This window comes from Hippocampus zosterae, chromosome 2, assembly GCF_025434085.1.
Source record: "Hippocampus zosterae strain Florida chromosome 2, ASM2543408v3, whole genome shotgun sequence".
In the NCBI taxonomy this organism is placed as follows: domain Eukaryota; kingdom Metazoa; phylum Chordata; class Actinopteri; order Syngnathiformes; family Syngnathidae; genus Hippocampus; species Hippocampus zosterae.
Window position 1 is genome coordinate 3,211,041 of NC_067452.1, and position 9,433 is coordinate 3,220,473.

Below are 9,433 nucleotides of genomic sequence, written 5' to 3' on the forward strand. Positions count from 1 at the left end.
CCTCGACGCCTTCCCGCGTGGACCAGTCAGTGTAGACCTCCAGGTCCGTTTCTCCAACCGCGGCGATGGCAACCAGGGCACCGGCAAGCTGTTCGTCCGTGGAGTTAGTCATGGTCACAGCAGTCATGGCCACCAGTGGTGGCGGAGCGCGGACCCAGGGAGGAGGGGCAGGTCTGGGAGCACCCATCTCATGCTCACCCAGAAGTCCTAGCCGGGACAGGGTGACCTCGCCGCGCCAGTCGGACCGGCGTAGGCGCTGTCGTACCGGGCTCAGCAGCAGGGTCCTTCGAGGGTCATCAGGGGGCAGACTGAGCCAGCGATCTGCCAAGAGCAGCGCACCCGTGCGGTAACTTGATGTCAACGGAGGGAGGCCAGTCTCGTGAAGAACCGCCTCCGTTGGTGTGGTCTGGAGATGCCCCGTGACGTGAGAAAATGTGAACTGGAAGCTTTATTGTCCGGTGCACCTCCTCTGGGTCCCTGGACACTGCAATCTCCCCGGTAACGAGGTCGCGGATGATGAGGCCAAGCTGGGTTCTGATATGCAGCAGCCCGATGCCTGCCCGGATGCCTCCACCAGAGCCGCGGTCATCCCCGACGACGCGCCACACGGCGCCTCTCAAACTTGACGAGGAGTCGGCCCTTCCGAAAGAGGATCGGACGAACCTCATCCGCTTCCGCAGCGGCCACCACCCCGTTCCGCCACTGGCTACACCGGATCGGTACGGCAGAGGATGCGACCTGCCGGTTGTGCACAGAGGAGGACGAGACGTCTGAGCACCTCTGGCTCCAGTGCCAGGCATTCCTGGCCGAGCGCCATCGCTACGGACTCGGACAGACTCTAGATGAACTTGCGCGTCTCCCACGGGCATCGCTGGCGCTTCTGCGGACTATTCTCAGGCGCTTGCAGTGATACAACAACAACAGCAGCAGCAGGCAAATGATTTACAATGGAGAGCAGTGATAAAATGGGTGTATATCAGTCAACATTTCATCCATCCATTTTCTGATCCGCTTATCCTCACAAAGGTTGTAGGGGGTGCTGGAGCCTATCCCATCTGTCTTTGGGCAGTAGGCGGGGGACACACTGAACCGGTTGCCAGCCAATCACAAAGCAGGGCACAAAGAGATGAAAAAACATCCGCGCTCACACCGAGGGACAATTTTTAGTGGTCCATTAACCTTCCATTCATGTTTTTGAAATGTGGGAGAAAACCAGAGTTTCCAGAGAAAACCCATGCAGGCCCGGGGTGAACATGCAAACTCCACACAGGAAGGCCCGGGAATGAACCCGTGACCTCTGCACTGTGAGGTCGACGCGCTAACCACTTATCCATTGGGCTACCCAGTCAACATTCCTCCAAGTAAATTCACATCTCACTTTGATGCAAATAATATACGTGCAGAATGGACAGGTTGAATATTACAGGTCCCTATGAAGCGCCAGGAGTGCTTTTTACAACTATCATGACATCAGATGGGAATAACTACTATTGTGAGTTTTGCAATCATATCAAGGCTTAGAAGATTACAAATTTACATTATTGGCCCACATAGCTGAATCTTTGAGACAAGCATTTACTATTGGCAGAATCAACCTGGTTGCCTCGAAGCCAGGCCAGGTCAGACGTCCTCATTTAATTTTTTTAAAAATATGCATAAAATCTTTTTTTCGTTTTTACAATTTTTTTCAGTGCATTATTGCACGTGACTCAGTAGCATTTATAAGGTGCACAATTCTGCCGCAGGCATTTTATATTTTGCAAAGCGAACAGCTAGTTGTGGCATCCATGTGATCCGGGAATGTAGCATTATCACATTATTCACTATTCAGAGATAATTTTCTGCAGATAATTGTTAATTTGTCCCCATTTAGTTTTTTGCAGTGTCAACACGCTGTTTGCAAAGAAAACAATATGAATCTTGAGGGTCTAAATGTGGACAAAACTGAATGAAACACACACATCAGGCCTGGCACAAAAGCTATGTTTTAGAAATTTGTTGCATAGATGTCTTTGTGCTGCCCCATACAATTTTTGATGAAGCATTCAGTTACACCTACATCTTTGAAAACTGGGGGGCTTATATCACAGCCCAATACCTACAAAAAATATTTTGGAGGCATATGGTAAACCTCACAGGAAGACTGCCATTTTTAATTTCTTTCAAATTCTGCACCATTTTAGTCCTTTGATAGCAGTCATAGTTTAGCAATCTGATCATCTTGCCATAAAAGGCTAAAAGTTGGCTCCAGGGATATTTGGTCACCACCGACAAGGTACTGAGCCTTCCGGTCTGAAAGACTTGCTGCTTGTCCAACACCAGTTTTTCCACCTCCATGTGACTGATTTAGCGGTAAAAAAAAAAAAAATTAAAAAAGAAAAACCAAAGACTGTGAGCGACTTTTAGCAAACGCTCCAGACCTGCTAGGTAATTACTATGCAAAATGTCATTCGTGTTTCGGACTGAAAACTGTGAAGGGTCTAATGAGGGCTTTGCTCACAGAGGAGAAGAACCTTCTGATTCTACTCTGCCCGGCTTTGTCGTGCCAGTTGCTGAGTGTGTTGGTCAGGTGTGTCAGCACAGCTTCGTCAAAGCACGGCTCATCAGACCTCAATGCTACTAGCAACTTCTCCTTGGAGCCAAACTGTCTGAAGATGTATTTGATGACTGCCTGGATGAATCTGCTGTAGCTGATCATGTCCTCGGCCGCCAGTGATGCCAAGTTGACTTCGAGCACTTTTTCGGAGAGACGCCGAATGATCATAAGCATGTCATCCGGCTGCAGAGACTTGCGGACCTTCTTTGGGAAATACTTGATCATTGTGATGATCAGCATGCTAACAAAGTTCCTGGTCACCTCTCGTAGTGAAGACTCACTGATGAAGGCCTCTGGCTGCTCCTCATCTTGTTGGGTAGACACAGTCGGGGAAGCTTCTGACTCTGTCTCCAGAGCCCTCTGCGAACTGGAAGCATTATTTTCTGACGTGACAATGGTGGTGATGAGAGTGTCGATGTCTTTTAAGGCACCACACACCTCGTCGGCGCTCACCTTCCTCTTTCTTGGCTCCATCTCCATCCAAAGAAGCACCTGCTGTAAAAACTTCCCAACCGAATCCTCGATAATGTTTTTCATGATCTCTGGATGCTGGACTATTTGCCCACTGCGTGGAGATTGCCTGCCTGAAAACTCGTCGGTGAGGCTGGACTGGTTAGCCTCGATGTAATTGTAAATTTTATCTCTCAACTGTGTTGAGAATGTTGTGATGTCACCTCTAAGACTCTCTAGGGTCTTGCTGACTTTTGGTCCTTCCAACGGAAACTTGTCATACAGGTCCTCCACTTCGTCTTGTATTCCTTCAAAGTTGAGTGGAGGAGGACTACGAGGCTTCTCCAGGTTGGACGCCGGCAGGGATCCTTCATGATTGAATGCGCTGCCACGGGCTGAGCATTGCTCAACCCCCACCAGGAAGTCGGATTCCTTCTCCATGTCTGGAGAGGCTACATCTGTCACAAGTTTGGCAAATCGATTTTTTGAAAACTCCACAAAACTGCTTTTTCGGAAGACCTCGTGGTGGGGCGTGGGCTGCTCTCGAGAAGAAAAAAAATTGGTCAAGGTCTTCAGGATCAACCTCAGATCAAAATGAGGACAAGCAGACACACTGGTCTTTCTGTCTATGTTGGTGGCATAGTGAAGGTTGCCCTTAATTGTTGTGACAATATCAGAGGCTGTCCCGTGAATGTCCGGGCAGGTATTTGGTACGGTGCCAACAGGATCAGTGTCTGTGGGCTCTGACCACTTGCGTAGGATTTCAGTCACCGCCTCTGTTGTCTCTCCTACACCAATGTTTGATTTTGGACTGGAAGAGGATTTTCGACTCTGAGGCTTCTCATTCTCCGTCACCTGAGTGCTGCCGTTATGTTGACGCCAGCATGCTCCCAAACACCGTGTGTTGGATTCAAGGTGGCCTAGGTAAGACCACAGTGCACCACAAGAGAGCCTTACCATCTTGTACAGAACCTCCAGCTTGGTGAATGTCCCAGGGACGTAGATGACGGACAATGGTTGCTCAGCGTCTGTGTCCGTGGCCAAAGCCAAAGTCCGGTTGACCCTCTGGGAGATCTCTTCTGCAAGCAGCGAGTCCAGCTTGTTGGTATAGTCACACGGCTGCTCGGGAATGCTGAGCGCTGATGCGAAGGCGGAGTTCATGGCGCCGTCCATGACCGGGGCCATGCATTTGGACTTCCTGTCCGCCACCCGCTGCTGGAAGAGGGGCAGGATCATTTTCAGGGTGTCAGCTGAGAGTTTCTGAGCAATCTCTGTGCACATGTCAGCCAAGATGGCCCCTGTGTCCGAGTCAAAGTCTCTGGCTGCCAGCAGACACCACTGCGCTGAAGAAATGTTGTTAAAATGCTTCATCACAATCGGAAGGACCACTGCTTGCTTGTCTGTGCATCCCGACTCCATTCTCGAACATCAAAGGCATCCCGATTGTGGTGACAAATTGTCTCAATTAAAGAATGACATACTCAGTCTGCCCAAAGAGGGACACCGTTTCACCCTATGACAAAGGGGCCCTTTGATAGAAATCCCAATTTGCCTTATGATGTCATAATGTTGCTCCGCCTCTGTCCCACTTCTGCTTCCTATCTGATTGATGATGTCATTTTGCTCTCATTAATCAAAGGCGTGGCTCTTAACAATGCCGTCTTGAAAGGTAAATGTTTTCCTCAGCAGTCATTGTTCACTTCAAACGAAAACAGACCATTTGAAGTGAACTTCTGATAATATAAAAGTGATGTGAATCTCTTCCTGCTTCATACTCGTGACACGCAGCCATTGTCTCTAATTCGTGAGTGCCCGGAATATTGTGTTATTAAAAGCTTCGAAGAAATTATTCATCGGCTCCAGCCTTTATTTGAAGAACCAACATTCTCCTCGCCCGAAATTCAACGAACACGCGGGGGGAAGGAGGCCGCTTCCCACCCGCGCCCCCCCCCCCCCCCAACAATAGGCATTTAAACTTATATGACAAACTTAACACTGAACCAGAATAATATTCAGACCGACCATAGCAGTTTTACTTTATTTTCATCAGACATTTTAGCTTTAATTACGCACTTGAGTTGACATGTGGCTTTAATACAGGTTATTGATTTGGGAAACCACCTGCAATCCCTAGGTGTACAACTACACCTGGCTTGGAAACTTATTTACATAACGAAAAATGGAGCCTGGCGACAAGGAAATTTCTTTTCCTATCACATTCGAGCGAGATTACCAAATGTTTTTTGTATGTATGAAACCACACATTTCATTTTCATTTTAATGGAGATTTGTTCGCTTCATTGACTATCCACCTGTGCCAAAAAGATTTTTTTAATGCATCCATTTTCTGGACTGCTTTCCGAACCGCTTGATCCTCACAAGGGATCACGGGGGTGTGGGGGGCGGATGCTGGCGCCTCTCCCAGCTGTCTTCGGGCAGTAGGCGGGGGACACCCTGAACCGCTTGACAGCCAATCGCAGGGCACACAGAGACGAACAAACCATACACGCTCACACCCGAGGACAATTTAGAGTGTTCAATCAGCCTGCCATGCATGTTTTTGGAATGTAGGAGGAAACCGGAGTACCTGGAGAAAACCCACGCAGGCCCGGGGAGAACATGCAAACTCACACAGGTAGGCCAGAGGCGGGATCAAATCCACAAGCTTTGCACTGTGAGGTCAACACACTAACCACTTGCCCACCGGGGCTGCCCACTATTCTTTTCATTAGTGTTTATTTTAAACATTATTTTTAAAAGTCTTGAGCATGAAGCTCGAGCATCTTTGCATAGGCTGTCAACTACGTCAGTTTTCTCTTGCTTTAAATGTTGCTGCCATAAAGAATGGTGGGTGCCTTGAGTTTTGGACCTGGGCCATTAGTGTTTTTTTTTTAATGTAATCCACCTCTTAATCACATCACACAATGTACAAAAAAAGCACTTTTCAACTGTGGCTACATTCACACTGAAGAGCATGTTACGAAACTGTTCCTAAAAACACCCTTGCAGAGTCACAGACAATTGTCTGTATAGTCACCCTTCCATAAACATTTCATGTATTTGAGGATATTACAAAAAGAAAAAAGAAACATGGTTCCTCTTTTCTTCTCATACATTACCTCATGAACTCCTAACCTCTATAGTACAATACAGTAATTCACAATCAATTTTTATCAACATGAAAAAAACTACCGGTACATTGAAAAATCAATAAATAACATCATACTTGTCAGAGATGCTAATGCAAATACTCCTGCCTGCCTATGTATGATAACTTGTTTCCTCAAACAAAACTACCGGTACTCTGAAATTAACCCCCACTCCCCCTGCCCCCTGACCCCCCAAAAAAATCTGAATTGAAAGCAAGCCACTCTGCAAAGCAATGTTGGTTGAAATAGCCTCATAAAGTCAGGTTTTCTGCAACATTGATTCTCTTCCCACATTCAAATCCCATCTCAAAACCTACCTATTCAAACTTGAATGTTAATCTTAAATCCATCTCTTCCTTTATTTATCCTATATATATTATATATCCTAGATTTTATCGGTGGTTTTGTCGTTTTGCTCTTGATTGTAAAGTGTCCTTGAGTGTTGTGAAAGGCACTTATAAATAAAATGTATTATTATTGTTTTTATTTTTCTTGAAAAGTATTTCTTCAAAGTGAATTTTCAATCATGGTCCCATGTCGTCCACCATCGTAAATCAACCTGAACGAACCAGAAGTGATCGGAGCTGAGCCAATGAGAGGATGGAGAAACTCACTTGCCACAGGGCCTGCGGGAAGGCTTTCCGGAGGTCAATCTACAATCTGATTGGATAAAACCAGCAATTACAGTCGTGTATGCCCTATCCTCCAAACACTTTTCGATCATCTCACTTGGATAGTATACTAAAGGAAATTTCCAAGGCAAAAACAACAATTCAAAAAAGCCCCACATTTGACTTTCTGAAGAGGCCCCTGGACATAGGTCTTCTTTGAAATCTTGCTTTTTTTCTACAATTCTACAATCGCCAAAGAAATATGCGTGGATACAAACTTTAAATTCTCTTTAGCATAGGTATCGTTCCAATTTTAGTATATTGACCAGTCTTTACCAAAGGACATTACCCACAATTCTTTGCGATAGCAACATTCAAGGTAACAGGACACCGGCGTAGATGACAGACTACAAAGAGACATTCGAGTTTACACACTCAAGACTATGTTTAAAAAACATTCATTGAAACATATCTCTCTTTTTTTCACAAGTGAATGGTCAACGAGGCCAAGAAATGTACATTCAAAGCAAAAGGAAAAGCATGGTTGCCCTCCCTGTCATCAGTCATCAGTACATTCCTCTGCCTCCAGTCCCTCTTTTGGCGGATTGATGTCTCTGACGGCCCTGATGCAAGTTTGCGAGTGCGAGTTTGTTTATTGAACATAAAACATATACAGTAATAATTTGACAGAAGATAAGGTAGATAAAAAAGTAAAAAGAAAGAAATCAGTCTTCATTTAACACAGTTATTATGTTCAAGGGAGTAGGAAGAAGTAAAAAACGTATCTTGTCCTACCCCGTTATGTGTTTGTATCTAATAAATCATTTTTATATCAATCAGAAAGGAAAAAAGTAAGAAGAAAGAAGTCTCCTTTAAGGCTCATACTTTACCCTTAACCGTGATATTTTTACAACTTTTGGTTTGTATCGGGATTATATACATCCACACCCTGGCACTCTTGTATTCTCAAAACTTTATTTCCACATTACTTTTTAAACTTAAGTAAATCGACATTAATTCTAATCGACATTAGACAGACATTCAAGTGTCCTATCTAATATGTAGGCTACAGAAAAAAATATGCTATTAAATATTTCACATGCACAAGTTATTTCTATTTTTTGTAAATCAATCGGCTTTTTGTTTATGCATAACCACGTACAGCAGTGGTCCTCAACTAGAAATGCTGTCGGTCCACTTTTTTTTTTTTTTTTAAGACCAAGATCCGGTCTCATGCACAACGGTCATGGGGAGCAGGGCAATATGCCCATTTAGTATGGTCAAGCTAAGCTTATACAAATCAACACTCCTCACAACCAACCAATAATGGGGTGCATGAAAATAACAATTATTCACTTTGCCAGTACACAGCAAAAAATGAGGGGTATTGTGTTGAGGTACAGGAACTCTTTTATTTTGTTAAGTTGTGCCTGCTTAATAATAAAAATGTCTTATTTATATATTAAGGGCTATTTCTATTTTAACTTTGTTAAACAGTCGTTGTAATTTTCCCATTAATTTAACAAAAACAAAACAAAATACTAATTTCACCAAAATAAATACTAAACATAAAAACAAAAATATCATTTTCATTTGTACAATTCCCCTTTTCACATCCCTTCTGAAATCACTTAAAAAATATATCAGAAGAGGAGTTAAGAACCATTTTAAATACTGACACCAGGGAGCACAGGAATGTGCAGTGCTTTTCTTCCACTAAAGGTTAATGCAATGTCTGAGGCATGCAAATATTATTTGAGGACGCCATTGGGATGTTCATTTACCATATTGCGGTGTTCTGCTATTAAACAGCTGCAAAGTAGACGGCAGCAGAACTGCACACAATCGAAACCTCCCGCGATTCGTTTTGTCTAATTGTCTGTGTGCGGCTCTCCTGGGCTGAAGCTGTGAGCACACTGTGGCGTCGCGCATGCGTCGGTTTCCTGACACAATCATCCATTTTGAATGCGTGCTGACGCTTATGTATGGACACACCTTAAATTCAGAGGAGCCAATCAGCGCATCGTATATGCTTACGCTTATGTATAGACACACCTTAAGTTCAGAGGAGCCAATCAGCGCATCGTTATCGCCGACATGCCTTGCTCAGGCAGGGTCTCGAATAAGTCAAATATTATACAATATACACACAAAGTCGCGCTGCCGCGGTCCTCTGCATTACATCTGATAGTGCACGCAAAAAATACAACGGATAATTTTAACAAGCGATCGCGGTAATGCGCAGATTACAGTCCACAAATATAAAATGTATAACGTAAAAATCAATTTATAAATTATTTTATACAATTTGCCGAGGGTCCGGACAGAGGAAGTCCGGCCCGAGGAGGTCGTCGGTCCGGTCGTGGATCGCGGTCCGCCAGTTGAGGAAGTGGCCGTACAGTTTTTTAGAAAACATCAAATAGCGTCTAACGGGTGTGAAGAAAAAAGAACAGTGGAACGCGCAGTGATCACGAAACATACTTGAGAAAGGAGGGGAAATGAATGAGTGAATGTGGGGACTAAATAACATTTTATCGTATGGAAAAAGAGGAAGTGAAGTGAGATACCTTAGTGCATATTTAAATGGGACTGGATTTATGTCAAGAATTTGATATCCACAGAAAAGT